The 18,116-nt window shown below is 44.8% G+C and overlaps 1 protein-coding gene across 4 annotated transcripts in view; it reads left to right on the top strand.

Annotated features, from left to right (window-relative positions):
- Positions 1 to 18,116, top strand: part of MID1 (midline 1) — a 581,834-nt gene that overhangs the window by 426,015 nt on the left and 137,703 nt on the right. The window contains exon 1 of one of the 4 annotated variants that reach the window (XM_008696364.2): positions 3,996 to 4,254. The exons of the other annotated variants lie outside the window; for them this stretch is intronic. The gene's annotated coding sequence lies outside the window, so the exon portion shown is untranslated. Of the gene's footprint in view, positions 1 to 3,995; positions 4,255 to 18,116 lie in introns of those variants that run through there. 4 annotated transcript variants of the gene reach the window in all.

Consider the following 18,116-nt stretch of genomic DNA (forward strand, 5'->3'; position numbering starts at 1 on the left):
TAGAAACTTGTTGCTTTTTTGTGACCTCCTGTAAGAATTATAGGTTCTATAAATAAGAATTATTTCTTTTTTTCTAAGCAGGGCCTTGTGTTGTCGACTGAAACTGCCTTCACTAATTACCTCAAATACAGTATTCCTCAGATTTTTCTCTGCTGTCATAAGTATAAAGCAACTGGGTTTCTGGAACCTCTGCAGGAGAGGAAATTCTCTCTTTTCATAGACCCCAAAGATTGCACTTGTACCAAGCACACTTCCCAGGTGGCTGACTAGGCAATATCAGCTTGGTTTTCACTGACTTTTAATGATGTGTCCTGACACATATTTCAATAAACTATACGAAGTTACTGATAGTCAACCATGATTTACTTACACAAATGATAATCCCATATGCTTTGACCCTAACAGAACACAGAACAAGGTGACCCAGGTCCTGCTAGCTCTCCTGTGAGGTGCCATGCTCATGCCCAGTCATGTCCAGTAGGGCCTACCCAGGGCCACCTGCTCAGGCACCTATGTGACATTTACTGTGCAGGTCTGTTTATAACTAAACCTCCACATACCACACAGGACTGTTATCTAGACTACTTTTTTTTTTTTTTTTTTGGTCTAGGCTACTTTTTAAGGAATATCCGTCAACAACACTAAAACATCCCTTCAGCTGTTATTTGCAAACACGGTTAATCACACACTGCAGAAGAGAACATCTTCTCCTTTGGCAAAGCAAGTTTCCTGTTTCACTTTACTTGCTTACACCGTTCCCAGTAAGTGGATCTAATGCTCACTTAGTGGACAACCCCCAAGGGGCCATTTATTTCATTAGAAGTTTTAAAAATTACACACAAAAAAAGAAATTTTAAAAATTATATTTATTTATAAATGAAAAAGACTTCATTTTTTTACACCATCCACTTTCTTTAGGCGTTTTCTGGACACTTCTAGAAACAGCGCATTTTATAACACAAAGCAGAGTTATTCTGATCCCAAACACTTGATTCCTGGTACAGCAATTTATAACAAGAAGATCCTGGGTTATCTACCTTGCCTTCCTGATCTCGTCTGTTCATCTTAGCCTGACAACGGTGATGTCTACTTTTCGGTGTTTTGGTGGAGAGAGTAAATGGCGCACGTTTGTGAAGAACCTGTCAACACGCGTGGCTCACAGTGGGCACTTGTAGGTGGTGTTTGTTAATGACACCACCATTAGCATTCCTGTGTTAGTGCGTAATGAGAAGATGGTCGAGATGACCATCACCAATTACTGTCTCTCTTACCGGTGGAAATGCCCTTCCATAGACTTCCCAGGGGTTATCGTATATATCCCTCCTGGAGATCTTTGGAATCTATAACTGATAGAATGCGCAAGTATGTGGATGCAAAAGTGTGTGATGCCTTCATATAAAAACATAAAAAATACAGTGTCTCACAAATATGTCCATGAAGTCGAGGTTCTGTTTTAGAAGGCCGGCCTCTAGTCTTTCACTCTGGTCTGTTTATGATGCTCAGATGTCGGAGTGTTAGGACGGAAGATGGCATTGTGCTTATTGTTTTCATAAGTACAGAAGAGATAATGATATTATGGTAAAAAGGTAACTGTGAGAGTTTAAGTTTCTATGAGAGTCTTTTCCCTTCCTTGCTGTGGCAGTGGCAGCAGTCAGATGGGTGTCCGTGTCTCGGGGAAGCCGCCATTGCATTGCGTTCTCTTCCCGCACACGTTGGTTGACCACCTCCTCCACAGCACGTACAGTGCAAGTGGCCGGGGTTGCAAAGATGAATGGGACGCCATGTTTGCCCTTGAGAGTGTTACAGTCTAATAGGAGAGAGACTCCAGAGAAGAGGATGACAGTATCCAATGGAAGTGGCAACAGAGGTGTATCATGGTTTGCTCAAGCTGGTGCTTACCATCTCCTGATTTGGCACCACTCTTTCCAACTCTGTGTTCGTGTCCTCATGGTAGAAAAGGAGGGAGTATTTACACCACAGAAATCGGCAAAGGCTGCTACGAATCTTGTTGTTTTTTTTCCCCTGAGAGCTGCTTGTTAAATATTTACCAGCACACTACCGGCTGTCTAAGAACTGCTTTATGAGCACAGAGAAGGGAAGGGATTAATTTGTCTTGGGGCATTGGGCAAAGCACAGAAGAGGGGTGACATGTGACCTTGTAGGATGGTAGGGGATTGGGCTAAAGGAGAAGAAAGATGGATGAAACTTGGAAAGGGCACAGTGGTGGCGAGAGGAAATCCCAGCTCACATTTACCTGTGAGATGATGACCGCAGAAGGCAAATGCAGTTGTGAGAAGCTTCTGTTGAAAGTGAGAAAGGAGATGCACCTTGGGACTTAACTCAAGTGATACTGAATGGCGGCAGCTCTGGGTAGCTCCCTATGTCCCGGGGCTGAGGGCATACCTAGGGCAGGAATAGGTACAGTATATCTCAAAGTGAATCAGAGGCCTTTGATGGGGCGGGGGATGACACAAAAATGCAGATTCCCAGGCTCCTCCTCAAACCAACAGATCAGATTCCTTTGGAACAGGAGCAGGGGCTTTGGGGGTTGCATTTTTTACAGTGTCCCCAGAAGTTTCCTTGCACACTGTAGCTTGAGAACCAGTATTTCAGAGCTGGTACATCCATGGTTCTCAATCTGGCGTGATTTTACCCACCCCCCCTTCCAGAGGACATTTGGTAATTGATTATTATTGATCGTCATGGCTCTGAGAATGCCGCTGGCAACCAGTGGGCCCAGACCAGGGTGCAGCTCAACATCCCACGACGTACAGCCCGGCACCCTCTGTGGAGAATGGTCCGACCCCAAATGTCAATAGTGCTGAGGTTGGTCTAGGTCATAATGAAGGGCTCCGAAATAAGTACAAGCCAGCTTGTGTCACCAGGTGGGCCCTTGGCCTACTAAGATGGGGGGCTGGGGTGGGGTTGTGGACCTCCCGGTCCAGATATTGGGCTGCTGAGTTTTCAGAGAACTGGGCAGAGTTCTACTAAGCCCATGTAGATGACACTCTTAAAACTGCCCGTTCGTGATCTGCTAACTTGTTATTTTTGCCTCTCATACAAGAATTTAAAAATATTCACTGAATTAGTCTCACAGAATTTTGGCCACTTCTTCGGGAAACAAAATATATCACTGGTGCTGCACAAAGTAGTCTTTGCTCGACTTGCTCTTTTTTTGAAATCCGAAGGTAGATTTGCATTGAAATCACGCTGGCTAAGAGTTGAATAGTTACTGTTTATGGGAGTGAAGAAAGTGGACTTTGGGAATTCTTTTTCAGTATGGGTTTAAGTTTCTAAGAAGCCAGCTAGCCTTCCTCCCATCCTGCTGAGGTGATGGGCAGCCAGCCCCTGTTTGTAAGTTCACTAGATCAGCTCCGTTGGTAAGGTGAGCCGCAGTGAAAGGTAGATACACTTACCTTAGAAATTGTCTTCTTGATGAAACATCAGTGTTTCTTTTTCTAATAACAGATAAAAGATTCTTGGCCATTTGTTGCGTTTCAACATTTGGGTGCAAGTTCCCATTTAGATTTGTTTTATACAGTTCATCTCTATGGAAATGACGTGGGCGGCACCCTCCTCCCAAGGTGTTCTGCATAACAATTTGGTCTCCTCCCCAGTGGCTTTGCCAAAGTGGGACCTAGGGGCAAGATACCCTTTTCAAAAAAGATGGTTGGGTCCTGAATGTTGCACTTTCCTGGCTGAAATAATCGTGCACCTTCCAAATGCTTTCGTGCTTTTAGGGCGCTCCCAAAAGGCAAAGCCCTTAAGGCCCGAAGCTAGTTAGTTAGGCTTTGAACAGACCCCGAGCAGCGAGATAAGAATAGAACTCATCCTTTACTTTGGGAGCTTTCGCCGTGCTTCCAGCTGCTTCCAGCCATTTAAATCCCGAAAGCTCTCTAATCCTCGCGGAGGCAGCCTTTCTGGCTCCCAGGACCCACCCCTTCCTCCTGATTGGCGGGGCTCCTCCGGGGCCCAAGCCAGCCACCTACGTCCTCGCTTCCCTGAGCCCGACTTTTCATAGGCTGGGGAAGAAAAGCTTGAGAAACTTGACATTGTCTTGGGCAGAGTGCATGTAGCAACAGATCAAAGGAAAAGGAAGAAAACGTGCTCTTTGCTGCCTGTGGATCTCACTGAGTTGCTTTTGTCTTGCGGGCTTCTGTCGGGTTTGGTGTTTCCCCTCTGAAGACCGCGGTGTGGGCTTCGAGGCAGCTCGCTCCCTGCCGGATGGGTCATGGAATTCTAAACATGAGGCAGGTAAGCTCCAGGGGCTGCACAGGCGGGTGGAGAGGGAGGGCGCAGCCTGGGACCCCTGCGATGGTACTCTGGAGAGCTGCTGGATTAGCAGATGCCTGTCCGAGTCCGTCCATTTGGCGTAAAGACGGGGCTGCGTTTTCCTAAGGGAACCGAAGAAGCCGATTTTCTGAGCCCCCCCACCCTTTTACCCCCTCCCCAGTTTGCCTCTAATGGTGATTGGTGATGTCAGCCAGTCATTGTAAAGGGCTTAAAAGCGGTTTGTAGAATATGTAAATCAATTCCAGTTTGCAGTCGCTGGAATGTATTGTGCAGGCTCCGTCTCAAGCTTTTAGCCTCTATCCTATGCTTTGGATTAGAATAAAGATAACTGAATATCCTGAAAAAGAATTACACGGGGCGTCTTATCTCATTTTGGCTTCCCATTCTGAGCACTTAACTGTGTTTATGGCTGAGAAGGCGGAACCAGCCTGAAGTGAGCACAGACAGTCCTTCCAGAAAAATGCAGATTTATTTTTCTGTTCTAGCAGTTTTGAAACTGTGTTGCTTCTGGACGTGAGACGGCAACCCTGAAGCAGGGAGCTGAGAAAGGCTTGGGATTAGTTAAAATGAGTCTTTGAAAGGAATTCTAACTGGGCAGCTTCTTCCGTGGCTTCGGGGCAGAATGATAAAATTCCTTATCGGCCCAGACAGAGGTTTATAGCTTTGCCATTAAGAAAGGAAAAGAAAAAAGTGGGTGTACGAAGCCAAGAAAAGGGTGCGATTTACAACTTATTCAAAGTTATGGAAGACTCTGATGTCAATATATAAATATCAAGATTAGTACTCATAGAAAGGGAAGACAAGATTGGAAAAACATGCTGGTGGGCTGGCAAGGGCAGAGAATTACCAGAGGAGTGTTAATTGCTTTTGCCTGCTCTCAGCAAATCTGGGTAGGAAAAGTTAGCCTCGGTATTACCACCAGAAAAGCTCTTCACTTCTTTTTTCTAAATGGGTTCAGTACCCGCCACCCTGAGCACTTTGGGGGAGGTGATTTGCATAGGAAGCAAACTTTCCCTCTGGCGGCCAGGGCGAGGGGTTTAGAACTTTCTGTCCGTTTCCTGCCGCCTCGGGAGGTGGTGCAGAGCCCCCCACCCCCCCAACGGACGGGCGCCAAGACCCTCTGCCGCTGGCTCGCTAAGCAGGCGTGGCTGGCAAGTTTTAGTGAGTGCAGAAAAGCACATTTAGAGGAGCAAGTGCCGTGTGTTTTCAATGAGTTGCCCTTGCCTTGCCGCACATTGCGGGGCCGAGGCTGAGTTTCTTTCAGTTCTGCAGACCCACAACCGACCCCGTTCTTTTTATGCCGAGCAGTCAGATGGGAGGGGGAAAAGGAGCAAGAAGCCCAAATGGAAAGGATCTAAAAGGTAAAAGAGGAGCGCAAAAGAATTTTGACAAAGGTCCTTAGCTGGAACAAAGAAGTCATTTGATCCTGTGCAGAGCCACCTGTCCTCTCCTCGGTGGTGTCTGAGCTCAGTTTTCAGAATCCCTGTTCCCACACACTCCCTGTGGAACGGTGGCACTCCCCTTGTCTGATGCCAGAGGCATGCTGGCCGGCTTGGCGTAATTTCCCCCGTGCCTGGCGCGTCGTGGCATTCGCGTGAATTGGACTTCAGCCCGGTATTGAAGTTTTAAGGGTACACATGTAATAACTCCTTTGTTATTTAGTGAATGAACGACCTTTTAATCCTCTGACTCTGTGTGTCTCATAATTTTTTGGCCTGTTCTGAGGGTGGGGTGGGGGTGGGATCCCGTGGGGGGTGGGTGGAAGGGGGAGAGAGGAGGGAATAGTCACTGCTCACCCAAAGAATGGGGGGGCAGTCCAGGGTTTCAAGCATCTCATACATTGTTCACAGCAGCTAGAACAACAGTGTAGAGGGGATGAGGTGGTGGAGTTATGGTGTGGATTAAGCCTAATTTCACGTGAGTTTCTCTTGGGGCAGACTGCTGCATCCAGGCTGGGTGAATGGCACCCATCAGCCAATGTGCCGCCACAGCCTGGCAGCCCCGGCCGGATTTGCAGCGTTAACTATCAAACAGGTCCGTGTGTCATCAGCTTGGCGATGAAATCCAGTTTCTGCGCTGAGGAGTGATCCGTCCCAAGGGCTGCACAATGCGGAACAACGGGGTGGCAGCCAAGAGACCCCTGCCACGGACTAGGCATAGCAGGTAGCCAGGAGCCGCCAGCAGAATGAGAAAGCTGCCTGCCTGGACATGAGATTCAGAGGGGTTTTGCTCTCTGCCAGGGTGGCAGGAGAAAAAAAAAAAACGCATAGAAGGTTGATATCGTTTGAGGGTTCCTAAGGTCACGCTGAGTGAGGACAAAAGAAAAGTGTAAACCTGATTTGCCTTTATGAGGAAGTAATTTCCAAGTGTGTGCCAATCTTTCTCCGCGCTCTGATCATAAATGGGAAGCTTTCCCGAAACTTCCTTGAGAAGGAATTTGCTGTGTTCCCAGGCGAAAGGAAAGGCATGGCCACCTGTTGTGGAGGCCCAGCCAAAAACAACAGGTTTGCCTGTGGCATTCTCGCAACTGCAAATACCCTCCGCCAATAGCGCACCGCTCATTGTCCCCGCACAGGAGAAGAACAAATAATTCTGCTAGAAAGGAAAAAAGCAGCTTCTCCAGACAAAACTGCCTACCAGACCTATTTTGCGTTTTTAATATCCTGATGACTTTCCAAACCACTCCAAGAGAAGAAGGTGCACACTCTTATCTCTGATAGACTAAAACAGAGCATCGCCTTTCGCCTTAGAGTGTGAAGGGGAAAAATGAGGTAGTTATCCAGAGCTTTAAGCAGCTGCTCGATTCTTGCAAGGCTAGCATGGTGCTTATATAAGGAAGCTGTGACTGGCCTGTGTTGCGTTCTTCAGACTGGAATTAAAATGCCCAAGGACATCTGGTTTAATAATGAATGTCTTTGTATTAATCTTTCCTTTGAGGATTAGAAGGTCCTTTACGAACATGATCTATTTATTCTCTGTCACATCCCCCAGGAGAGAACGAGGTGGCAGTTTGATCCTCATTGAACAAATGGTGGGGTGAAGGCGGAGAGAACAGGCGAAGTATAAAGATACGCGGCAAATTAGGTGCAATTCTGAGGGTGACTCCCGCCCACTCCGCAAGGCAAGCTACCTGCGTGCACGAGGCTTGGAATTCGAAGTGATGGGGCTTCACGCTGGGCACCCCTACAGCATCCCTTTCTCTTACGGTTCTGGAACCAGCATGCCCTGTCCCAAATATGCTTTATGGTTTCCTCCATTTGAAAGTCGAGCCTATAAAAGTTGAAAAGGCATTTCTGTTCTCATTTGTCCCAACGTTGAGATAGAAAGATACTGTAACTAACCGGAATTTAAAATATGTATCTGAGAAATTTGCCCTTTCAACAGCTGTTTCAAGTTTTTGCCCTGGTTTGGAGGTTGGTTTGGAAATCCAGTGTCTTCAACACCCGTTGAAATGTTCTTGTCTTCCCTGCTATCTCTCCTTTGCAGCGAATGTTAGAATCATAAGACTTGCTGTCAGATTAAAGGTTCTTATTGGTCGTTTTGAAATATTCAAGTTGGCTTTTCCTTGCCATTCGTTATGACATGCGTTCATAGTTTGCTTGGCTGTGGACCGCATAGGCTGTGGGCAAATCCTTTAATTGGTAGGTGCATGTTACCCGCAGACATTCCAGCAAGTTTTAAGGCTAAGTGTGTATGTGGATGTCTCCTGGCTTTGATCCCTTGTGTGGTAAATAGACATCCAAGGTAGCTATGGCAACCTGGACCGCACGGTGTTTCGTGAAAGGGCCCGGGGATTTGGTCGCTGGACAAAGAGTAATTTGTTTGATTAGAAAAAGGTGGGGCCAATCAGAACATTTTTAACCAGCATGATCTGAGGATCTCAGTTCATCCAAATCATTCGGATTTTTCTCGATAAGGCAAAAAGAATCAGTGGTTAGCCACGACCAAAGTATTTTGCAGATGAAATTTAAATGCTTTTCAGTCAAACGGTTGCTACTTCCAAAAAGCAACTTATGAAGTGAAAGGAAAAGCCAATATATTATCAGTCTGCGCGTTATACTTACTGTGAATATTTGCATTTTCAGAACTTGGTGGGATTTTGAAAAGAAAGACCACAGCCCGATTGGGCGGTGTGCATTTCAGTTAGCCGCCTGCAGAGGTCAGGCTTGAAGTGTCTAGGATGGAAGGCTGGGCGGTGGATGCTGCCGGGAGCCCGATCGGAGGCCCGGAGAATTGCTCTGCTTACTTGGAACAATTAGTTAGCGATTCTTTAATCTTGTGACCAAAGCCACGACGAAAATGAGTTCATTCAAGGAAGAGAATATCAAATACGCTGTGATTAAAGAAAGGGCTACAAAGCCAGGTCAAACAGGAATCTAATCTCCCATTTAGATATGGGACAGTTTTATCAAAATGATTCTTTCTGGCTCGTTATCAACTCCTTTTATTTCACATGAAACTCATCTCGGGGGATTTTGTTCTAGAAGGTTGCTTGCCTAGTTTTATAACCTGGCATGTTCTAGAAATTTCTTTAAATGAAAGGACAAAATATTAGGGACCCTTCTGGATCCACAAGACTTTTATCCCCCTCCCCCCACCCCCAGAGGAAAATATCCCTTTGACACAGATTAGGATGGTTAATGGCCTTCAGAAAGTCAGGTGGTGGTAAAGAGGTCAGAAAATCGAGGCACTGAAAAAAAAATGTTTAGAGAGGACTTTTCTAAAATAAAACAAACAAAGTAAGAACTTATCTGCTCTGTGCTATAAAAGTAGTTTTGGCTAAAAAAGGCAAAAAAAAGATGTACTGATCATTTGTAGTGCAAATGGATTTGAAGGTTTCATACACAGTCAGCTGTTTATGATGAGTGTAACACAGAGGCTGTCCTTCATTCCTTACATTATTCAGGGACATTCGCTGAGGAGTACTTCCAGAATTAATGTATTCAGTAGTCTGTTCATTTAAACTATTTTAAATGATTATTAGATGCCTTTTTGGGCTACAGACATGATTTTAATGTGATCCCTGCCCTCAGAGGACTTTTGATCTGATACATAGTTTATTGTGCCAGTAGCACAATGTAAGTTATTTGTGGGCAGAATGCCTGCTTATTAATAACTACATTTGTATGGATAAGAATCTACTTGATCAATTGGTAGCCAAAGCTTTCTTGACCTTAGGAGACTTGACAAATGATTTGTATTTGTGAAGTTTAGTTAATTTTTAGCTACATATCCATTTGTAGAAAGTTATGAGTTCCTCGTTAAAATACATTTATCATAATTATTAAGTAGTCCTTTAACCAATTTTTAAATAGAGAAAAATAACTCCAAGGCCGTCCCCAATCCAGGAAGACTGTATGCTCTAAGAGTTCGTTGTTTGAAACCCAGAATGTTTTCCAATGAGAAATGATTCCATTTCCAGAATTCATTATCATAAAAAATAATCTGATTAATGTCAGATTCAGTGCTGAGTTTTGAGGACATGCCTCCATGTTACACAGGATGGAACACGGAGGGAGAAAGAGTTACCATGCTTTGGGTAATGGGCCAGTCTTGGCAATATTTGAAGTAGGAAATGTTTACAGTAGTTTGCACTTCTTTCTCCATCCTTCTGATACCTTCTGGGTCCGACTGGGACTCCCTATCCAAATACACAATGAGTTGAGTTCCTGTAATTGCCGAATTTCCCTCCTGCCCTGCCCCACCTCCACGCCACACCCCTACTTCCTCTAGACAATGGTCTCAACTAGGTATTGGGGGAGAAGCAATATGGATGAGCTAACATGACTCTTAGCCCTTCAGACCTCAGGATGAATCTTGGAGAAAAAGTAAGCAGTAGAGCCTGGAGCTGCAACAATCAGGATTGCCCTTTCCGGGGCAACATTTGTGGGCAGGGTCATGCCTTTGACAGATGGGACTTGTTGATGTGTCCACCCGTAGGTCCGACCTCTTCACTTGTTTTCTTTCCTCGGCATCCTGCCTGAACGTGCGGACTCACTGAGGTCTTTGTGAGTGACAGCCAGGGAAGCACAGGGGGCCAAGTGAGGGGAGTGATGGTACTTGTGGGTTTGGGTTGTTTGTAAGGATGCTCTTCGTAAGCTGAGTGCTGTTTATGGGATTAGAATAAATGGAAAGAAAAAAGCTGGAGCTTCCTCTTATCCACACAAGTATTAGAAATGGTGCGTGTATTTCCAGTTAATCATTTGTCTGCCTATCTAGGGACTGAGTTATTCAAGAGCAAGAGTTACATCTTAATTACCTTTAAATCCCCCGGCCCAAGCACAGTGCCTGGCACACAAGAAGAATCATTAAATATTTTATGGGCACACGCTAGATGAATTTTAGCAGGAAAGAACATTTTCCAGGAAGCATTTTCAAGAGGAAGAAAGGGCGTTAGAAAGGTTGGGGAACAGCAAGGACTGAATAGATTGACATGAGAGAAAAATCAAAGGAGTTTGCAGTTGCTTGACCACGTAGCCCATGCAGTTGTGTTCTGGGCGAGGGCACAGCCTGGAATATGGCAGGCAGCTTAACTTACGTCCTTCGCGATGGGGCTACAGAAGAGGTCAGGAAATGGGATATGTCCTCCAATAGCTCAGAGCCTAAAAGCAACGATGGAATCTGGTTCTTGCTCTCATTGAGCCCGACCTGGTGTGTTAGGCCTTTGGCCCACGTGCAGCTGGTTTATTTTGCCAGGTGAGTGGCATGCCCAAGGTCACTCAGCAACTGAGAGACTGTTTCTGAGAGAAGACTCAAGTCTTCTGCTCTATTCTACACATATGGTGGCCACATTTTCTCTACGAAATTCAAGACATATGCTGGACAAAGCATTTTCACTGCTTCTGGGTGTGACAGACTGTCTGAGAGTTATGGTTAAAATGATGAAATAGAAATTTCTGAGACATTTACTGGTTTATGGAGACAACAGGACGAATACATTTTCGAAGGGCCCACGCAGTAGACTGTGTCGTCTGTCCTATGTCAAGTGGTGGAGTGTGGCTTCAGTTGTATGTGTTTTGAAGTGGCCTTCCCCAAATAAGTCGGAGGAAAGGAGCTGTTTTTGGACAAGTGGAATTTGTTGAATGCCCTGCTCAGTTGCCAATAACTGGATGAATGACCAGATAAAGAGAGAAATGGAAGGCATCCCTAAATATTAGAAATCTATTTATTTAGGAGACACAAAGAGTACTGGTTAAAAGTGTAGCACTTGTGGGTTGAAATTTTCACTCGGAGGGATGCTTTACCCTCCATCAGGGAGCAAAGGTATGAGCAAGTTTACTTCTAGAACCTGAGTCTTCCCGACTCCCCACCTTATTGCCTTTTGACTACACCTCATGCCTTCTGGTAAGATGTAATTTGGATGTTTTGGGGTCACGGTCTAATTTAATGTGCTAACAAATGCCAAGACAGTTCCAGCAGGTGGATGGTTTCTGGCGAGTCAAGCAATCAGGAAGGACTGTATCCCCTTCGGAGCAAATACCATCCGAAAAATCCAGATGGTCACATAGCCTTATCTTTGGATTTTGTGGTACTTTTGTCTACATATTCTTTGCTCTGATTTTAGGTAAGTGTGAACATGTCAGAGAGTAAAACCTTTGGAGGATTATGTTTATACAGAAGAAAGTTGTAGGAGTGAGAGGAGTCCTTTTTTTCTGCGAATTAATCAGGGGGGCTTTGTGGAAATAGTGCAGGAAAATGAAATGGAGCAAATAGAAGGGCGAAGCAAGGATGAGTTCTTTTAGTCAGCGTCTGGGGAAAGCAGAATAGAAAAATTGGCTACTCACTGAGGGACTCAGTTTAGTTTTTTTTCATTGGTCTTTTTTTTTTAAGATTTTATTTATTTGTCAGAGCGTGAGCACAAGCGGGGGCGGGGGGGCAGGGGAGCGGCAGGCAGGGAGAAGCAGGCTCCCCGCTGAGCAAGAGGCCAATGCAGGGCTCTATCCAAGGACCCTGGGACTGGGGCCCCAAGCCGAAGGCAGCCACCTAACCAACTGAGCCACCCAGGCGTCCCTAAAGAGGATTTCTGGAGAGGTATCAATGCTGCTGCCCTTTCTATATGGCTCTGAGTGAAAGAAGGAATAAAAGTCATGATAACTGAGTGAGAGAAATTTCTGAGTGGAGAAGAACGTGATAGGAGACTATTAAATAATGAGTATTTACTGATCAGTGCTTCTCAGCTTGGAGGAGACACTTCCTGAATATTTTTAACATTTCCCCTTTCTAACATTTCAGCTGTCAGAATGGAATAGTTCACATGTAAACTACATTGTTTTGGTTTAACTAACAAAGAGTGATAAGACGTGAATTGTTTGTGACAGCCCCGAACATTGATAACAGAAGACATTAATGCCTGCAGACACAGCCTACATGGTAAAATTCTGGGAGCAAAAATGCTTATTATGTTAGGCCAACATGCTTCGACCTAGTTTTGCTTTTCTGCTTGGAAATTATGTCAGTATTAGTTACATCATCCCCGCGGATGAGCAATTTCACATTCTTGTTTATTTCAGCGTCGTTGTATTCATTTTGTAGATTTAGTTCTGACCTCCAAGAAGCCAAACTAATCCTCATTGACTTGCACTTTCCTTTTGAAATGAGTCTTCTGCATGATAAAGAGAGAGTTTTATGTATTAACGAAACAGTCTAAGATGGAGTCTTCAAAGACATTCATTTCTCCTTGATCCGGGAGCCATTGCCCCCTTGAAGGCTCCAAAGGCCAGCCAGTTTTCTGCTGATCAGAATTAGTCTCCTTTTCTTTGTCTTCTGGGGGATGGAATAGATGACTGTGCCTGAGACTGCCACAGTTGAATAACAAAAATATTACAGGAGACAAAGCGCTAGATGGGACATTTCCCAGTCCATCATCCTTAAGTTTGCCCATTGCATATTTCTGCTTTATTTATCCAGTAGGAACTAGCCCGGCATATTTTTCCTATTTAACATTTTTATGAGATGATTTTCAAAATGAATTATTTCCTCCGTTGATTTCAAACACATTTTTTTCCCTGCCATTTAGTACTTTATATCACTAGGGGAAAGAACCACTTAATTCTTTCATACATTTATGAATTCAAATCTTCAAAGAGTGTGAGTTCTTCCAGTGATCAACTTACATCGAATTTACAAGTATAATTTGCTACCAAAAGACCTTGAACGGTTTTTGGTGCACATGTTTTGGCATTCCTTATTAACAAACGTAATCAGGCCAAAGCCCACAAGAATATGTATTCATGGTTCCTCTTCAAAAAGCCACCGACAGTATGCTCTTGTTTTCTCATTAAATCCGTTTATTGTTAGCTCCTCTGCAAATCCTGTCTGAATGCAGAAAACCCAAGAAGGGAGAGTCCCCTTCAAAGCACTACCAAACCAACTGAATTTTAACCAGGTAAACTGCTGATTAGCTGTGGGTCATTTAAAGAAACAATCTAAAGTCATGGGCCTACGTGCAGGTCCTAACTGTGATTTTGGGGGGGGGGGCCTTCAAACGTTGTTTGGAACCGTCAATTCAGAGTATCAGAGTGTCTTATCCTTATGTAACTTTAAATCCTAATATCTTGAAGAAAAACTTCGAGGATTTCTGAAGTCCCTAATGGGTATACAAACACTGTCATTCCTGAGCTGCCCAAAGTGGGAAGTACACTGTCTCTCATAGCGATAGCCATTTCTCGGTATCGATGGCAGAGTCCCAGCAGTTTTTCTGATCCTCTTGGGCAGACATGAATATATTCCCCTCATCTTACATAAGTTGAGGCCTTTCACATAAACTACTTGCACCCTTTTAGCCCCCACTTTATCCTGGAGATCTTTCCATCGTGGTGCACAGAGCTTCCCTCCTCCTTTTCTTGAACAACATCATAGCATCCCATCTTGAAATGTACCATGATTTATTTGACCCTTCCCTTACCGATCACCTGCGTTCTATCCAGTCTTTTGCTATTAAAACACTGTGCATAGAAAAGCCTCGACCATTCATCAGTTTGTGGGGGGCAGGTGTGTCTATATTATAAATCCCCAGAAGTGGGATTGCCGGGTCAAAGGGTGCCTGCGGTTTCTGATCTCATCTCGATGACTAAGTCACACTGCCTCCCCACGGTGTGCAAGCGCTTCCTCAGAGCCTCCCCAAGGGAGTGCATTGTCCAGCTTGTACGTCTTTGCCTACTTGAGACATGAGAAGAGGTACCGCTGCGTAGCTTTCCATTTCTCTCCTGAGTGATGCTGAGCATCTTTGCATGTATTTGACGGCCATTGGCATGTCGTGTGCGGCGTCTGTTCACATCCTTCATTTTGGATTGTTCTTGATATTCATTTTGCAGTCCATCTGTCTTTATAATAACCATTCACCAGAGGGATATATCTTGTCGACGGTCCCCAAGTATGTGGGAAATCATCCGAAAGGGACTCCTGTCGTAAAGTAGCTACTTTCCAAAGATTTTATACGAATGAAGGTAGAGCTGGTGCACAGCAGACACTCATGGCAGAGTCCAGATTTCTGGGCCTGTCGATCGCTCTGTCTTCTGCTCTCTAGCCAGCACTGTCAAAGCCTGAGCGTTATAAAACACGAATAACCTCCGGAGTGTTGAAAGCTTACTACTGCGGGTTTAATTCTGGGAGGACACTCATGTTGTTAGTACTGTTTGTTGGAATTACGGCCCTTTTCCAAGGAAGAGGTTCCACTTTAAATACTCAAGACCCTGGAAAAGTCTTTAAGGCAGTTGTCTCCACTTTTCCTCTCAAATACCACATGTCAAGGCACATCGGTTATGAGTGTTTTGTTTTTTGTTTTTTGTTTTAAAGATTTTTATTTATTTATTTATTCGACAGAGATAGAGACAGCCAGCGAGAGAGGGAACACAAGTAGGGGGAGTGGGAGAGAAAGAAGCAGGCTCATAGCGGAGGAGCCTGATGTGGGGCTCGATCCCAGAACGCCGGGATCACGCCCTGAGCCGAAGGCAGACACCCAACAGCTGTGCCACCCAGGTGCCCCTATGAGTGGTTTTTAATATTTCTGCCCCTTGGGGTGGTTCTGTATCCGCCTTCATGAAGACTGGGGCTTTATGATCAATACCAGCCAGAGGAGAACAGTTGCATGGGTCTGAGGTTTCAATGTATGTTCTTTCTTTTAATAAGGAAAACCATTTAGTGCTTAGAAATATGCACGGCAAGTACTTGCCATTTTATGGGAACGATCCAGCTACTTAATCATGATGATTGCAGTTACCTCCCCAGTAAAGTGGTAACAATAGTCTCAGTACCTATCTTACAGGATTATTATGAAGATTAAATGAGTTAGTATTTGTCCCTCATTTGGAATAACACCTCATACAGAGTAAATACTCTGTGTTAAATAGGTTAGAGAGTGGGGACTGTCAAGAACCGTGAAGGGTCTGAGGCTCTACCCTACTTGCTAGCTAACAGGCTGGCCTGCCACCATTTTCTTGGGTGTTGCCACAAGACAGGAGACCCCTGGGTCAGGGACAAAGGTCTTTATCACCCACGGCGCAGCAAGTGGCCTGAGCTTCAGGTTCCCGCTCGTTCTCCTTGCCAGCCCCAAGTCCCACAGGATAACCCGGGGCAGCGCCGCTGGGTGCTGTGCGGGTGGGAGATTTGCCCTGCGGGTGTGGACCCGGAGTTGAGAGAACCTGGATCTCTTAAAATGGACAGTGAGTACAGCTATCTGTTGCTCTCCCGGGGAGACACGATCTTTATTTTCCGAGATGGTTCACTAGACAAAAAGGTAGTCTGCAACAAAGGCCACCGGTGCCTCTGCTCATAAGATGTGTGAGGTGCGAGGGCTCTGTGGAGAATCTTCTCCGGCGGTAGTAGTCCAGTGAAGCGTCTTTGCACCTTCGCTCCTCAGAAGCCTAAGACTTCCACAGAGATGCTTGGGGTGGGAGGAGAGGGGTTTCGCCCGGACACAGGAAGAGGGAAGAAATGAGGGGCAAGGGCCGTCCTCCAGTTCCCTACCGTTCCAACAAGAAAGGCTCAGGTGTTTTCTTCTGTTTTCCTGCTCTTCCAAAATATTGGGCTTCTGATTAAGATTTCATTTGAACAAAGGCATCTCTCTTTAAAAAAAAAAAAAAACCCCGAAAACACCAGGTCTCGTACAATGATGTTTGACATTATTTTGACAGTGATAAAACTACTATTTAGTTAAGAAAAATCACTGCAGGCGGTAGATTTGGAAGCACAGTCCCGGAAACCCTTGGGTGAGGACCCCGATGTGCCACGCGCTAGCTCTTTGACCTTGGCCTGACTTCCTTAAGCTCTCTAAACCTGTACGTGGAAATACTGCCACCAAGTGATAGGGTTTATGGAATGACTAAATGAAGAACTATGTATGAAAAATGAAATATAAAGCACGTAGAGTACTGGTTACATATCAAGCATATAAGAAATGTTAGGTTACCTTCTCTTTTTCTGGAAACAAACTTAAGGTTTCAGGGAAATCTGGATTTTATGGACATTTCCACTTGTTAGCTTCTGAATGAATACACACCCGTACGGAGTTGTGTGCGCGTGCGTACACACACACACACACACACACACACACATATCTGCCTGAAGAGATGTCTTTAGATTATTACATCCATGTAGTATGTCACTCCACTGTGTGTGTGTGTGTGTACGCACCCACACAAATGCATATATATTTGCATGTATATGTAAAAACAATCCCTGTAAAGTGTGAGAAAACTGTAATTTGTTGCTAAAAAGTATACCTTTGTAGGGCAAGTTCTCCTCGTATGCTAAAACAATACCAAATCTCATCGATGGACATGATCACTTATCACTAGATTTCATGTGGTAAAGGAAAAATTCTCCTGACCCTCGTTAAAACTGTAAGGAGAACTTTATTCAGGACTATCATGACAGCAACAGGGGAGAGAGCTCTGACTCAACCCCCCACAGCTAGAAATTTATAGCATGATATGGAAGCTTATTAGGAGGAGACATCAGGGTAGGGGGATTCTTATCAAACCAACTTAACAGGATTCTTCCTGAAGGCAGGCCAGGGTGACCGGTTATCAAGAGTGGGGGATTCTCGCTAAGCTGACTTAACAGGATTCTCGCTAACACTGGGCTATGCAGACCCAGCAAGGATAGAGGCCAAGGTTGAGGCCTAGTCAAGCGGAAGTCTGACTAAAGTTTGGTTAAGGAAGGAGTCTTTGTCATACAGCATAATCCAAGAAAGCATTCCTTCTTCATCTGTTTTATTCTTCACGGTGGTTCTGTGATTTTTACAGTATTACATACCTTCTATTTAAAACTCTACTTGGAACTGAAATTACAATTATACTCGTGTTTATGTGCTTCTGTCCTTCAAGCAAAAACAAAATTAAGCAGAGCAGTAAATACGAAAGATAGAACTGGTAAAGGATATATTTTGGAGATGCATAGGGTTGCCATTACTGAGAGCTAAGAACTAAGCACGACCAACCCTACAACTGCGAATGTGGCCATTTGGATGCTCTTGTTTCCCAGGGCTCTGTTAGTGTAGAAATGTGTGCCAATCTCAAAGACTGGCATTTTGTACTCAGCATAATTGTCCGGAGGTCCACCCAAGTTGTTGCGTAGATCGCTAGTTTGACCTTTATCGTTACCGAGTAGTTTTCCATGGTAGGGGTGCCCCGCAGTTTAACCGTACACTCGTTGAAAGGTTTTTGGGTTGTTTCCAGTTTGGGGCGATTACAAATAAGTTTGCTGTGAGCATCGGTGTACAGGGTTTTGTGTGACCATAAACTGCCATTTCTTTGTGATGGAAAGTGTGGTTGCTGGGTCATGAGCTCAGTGCATGCTAAATACTGTACTGCACCTCCAGACAG

Source organism: Ursus maritimus (assembly GCF_017311325.1).
Source record: "Ursus maritimus isolate PB19 chromosome X unlocalized genomic scaffold, ASM1731132v1 scaffold_X1, whole genome shotgun sequence".
Lineage (NCBI taxonomy): Eukaryota > Metazoa > Chordata > Mammalia > Carnivora > Ursidae > Ursus > Ursus maritimus.